Raw genomic sequence first — 2,546 nt, 5'->3', positions numbered from 1 at the left:
TCTGTTTTAATGATGTCTTTGTCTGTGTTGTGTGTGTGTGTCAATGATATGTCTGTGTGTTTGCTGTTGCAGTGTTGTCTTTGTTGTGCCTGTGTTGTATGTAGTGTAGTGCTGTTGCAGTGTTGTCTTTGTTGTGCCTGTGTTGTATGTAGTGTAGTAACATCCCACCTCCTCTTCCCCCCTCCACACCCCTAGAACGTTCCAATGGGGTCCCCTTCTTTTATGGGGTCTAACCAAGGATTCAGCATGGTAAGACCACCCCACCCTCGGTCTAGGACCATTAGGAGCACCTAAGATGGCCAATGACCCCAATAGGTGGCCCACTTAGTTTGGTGCCACTGTGAGAGATAGTAGCTGCCATAGCGTCTGACTGTCTCCTCTCTCCATCTCAGGGCGGAGCGGTCGGGGCTGGAGCTCCCATGATGCCCATGGTTAGGCCAGGCTTTGGAGCCCCTGCAACCCCAGGAGCACCGGTAAGACACACACACACACACACACACACACACACACACACACACACACACACCTATTCCATGACACAGTGTTTCCTGTGACAGATGGGATCTCCAGGGATGGCCGGGAGTCCGAGGAGGCCTCCTCCTCCCAAGAATGCCTTGGATGACCTCAACATCAAGGACTTCATGTAAACCCCTCTAACCCTCCTAGGTAGGGCTCTCTCTCTCACAGCGCCACCAAACTATATACACACAATGCAATGAAAAGAGAGAGTTACAGAAAAACATTGTGGTAATCAACTCTCTCTCTCTCTCCAGAGGTTGTCGTTGTGTCTGGAGCTCTATCGATGTGGATGTGTGCACTCCCCACCTTCCTGTCACGCCCAAGTCCCTTCAGCCAATCAGCCATCAGCATTACGACCCCTGCCCTCTGACTTCCCCGTAACCCCGCCCTCCCTCTCTGTCTGATGTTTTAGCACAAACCGTGGATGTGAATCATAAATACAGAAAACAAAAATGTGTATGTGTGTGTGAGTGTACTTCAATGTTATCCTTTACTTAAATTAAGACAAAAAATGTAACATAAAAACTTCTATTGTATTTTGAATCATTCTGGTACTCCCTGAAAGAGCTGAGTTGGAATGTGTTGTTAACCGTGAACTGTGTTCGGTGTGTGTAAACCTCACTGGCCAATCCCTGCCCTATCCCCTCCCTTGCTGTCCAATCAAATTCTGTACTGAGCTGTGTTGCTGACGTTATTCAACACTTAGTTGTACTTCTCTCCATTCATTGATCCATCCAGCCTCTTATACAGTTCTATGGGTGTATATTGATGAATATTGAAATATGTATCATCACAAATCTGGGTTTACGAGATGACGAATCATATGACAACTTCCATTTTCCATTCAATTCATTTTTGTTTTTATTTTGTCCGTTTTTTTTATTGTGTGTTACATGCAACATTTGTTGACTATGTTCAAATTGACATATGCGTTTTTGAATATTTTAAATGATAGATTATACATATATTTCTTTAGTCTTTATTTTGAGAGRAAATGTATCATATATTTTAATTATGTCTATGAATTGTAAGATTGAAAAAAATGCAAGAAGATTAAAAAAAGATCCTTTCCCTTGTACAGTATCTCCCTATCTGTATTTGAAGGCAGTATTGAATGCAAACTCAGTCCCAGTGTTTACTGTTGCACTCCCTGTTGGTGTGAAGTGGTACTGCATTTAAGCATGTCAAGTGAAGTTGATCTGGGTTGCATCCAAATACTTTTAAAAATCAAAATATACTTGTCTCCTTTCCTTAACGGCCAACTATCTGAATTGAATCGATAGGTGAAAGGCAGTTGGTGGAAATAATGCAGTCCTTACACCTATCAGTGGTCATGGAGTGAATGAGACAAGGAAATGTTTGTAAACATTACTGGGACACTTCCACCAGGTCATGGTGATGCAGTGATCAGTACGCTTGTATCGTCCCCTGAAGCAACACTCCAGGGGTGTTTACGAACTAATTGGCGGTAAAGTATTCAGATATACACTGGATGTTCCATGTGTTGTTTCTCTTCCAAAGTGACTATATTAATGTGTTGAGAAAGAAAAAGATACATAAAACGTATCATATACAATAATGTGGATAACAATGTTTGCTATATATTTGGTTGAAGGCAGTGTTGTTTGGTTCTTGGATGGCATCACTCCTCTCCTCTCCCCCACTTGCATGTGAGTCCCATTGAGATCGAATAAAATTCAAATACACTGATGTCTTCACTGTTGTCATTCATGTTTGATGTTCAGTCCATCACACATTTTTTGGTATTCAATGGTAGGCTTTAATATAAACAAATACAAATTATTTTTAACAAGCTAAATTTATATTTAGGAAATACTCAACAAAAGACACATTTACATTTAAGCCAGATAGCAAAACTATGAATCATGCAGAGATGGTAAAAATAAGCACCAATGGAATTAATCTTAGCCCCCGTATTACGTGCACAATGGGAATTTCTTGGAAGCAACACATAAAGGCATATAAGACTGGAAAACCTGTTAGTGTTTGGAGAGCACCATAGAATT

At 41.3% G+C, this 2,546-nt stretch overlaps 1 long non-coding RNA gene across 1 annotated transcript; it reads left to right on the top strand.

Moving 5' to 3' along the window:
- The first annotated feature begins 135 nt into the window (after positions 1–135).
- LOC112079323 (uncharacterized) lies at positions 136–2,229 on the top strand. Its single transcript, XR_002895910.2, has 4 exons — positions 136–249; positions 393–473; positions 558–666; positions 774–2,229. It is a non-coding gene; the product is annotated as an uncharacterized lncRNA (long non-coding RNA).
- Positions 2,230–2,546: the final 317 nt, after the last annotated feature.

The sequence above is a fragment of the Salvelinus sp. IW2-2015 genome, unplaced genomic scaffold, assembly GCF_002910315.2.
Source record: "Salvelinus sp. IW2-2015 unplaced genomic scaffold, ASM291031v2 Un_scaffold7593, whole genome shotgun sequence".
NCBI lineage: Eukaryota > Metazoa > Chordata > Actinopteri > Salmoniformes > Salmonidae > Salvelinus > Salvelinus sp. IW2-2015.
The sequence above is the reverse complement of the archived record's forward strand: the minus strand, read 5'-3'. Positions and strand labels throughout refer to the sequence as shown.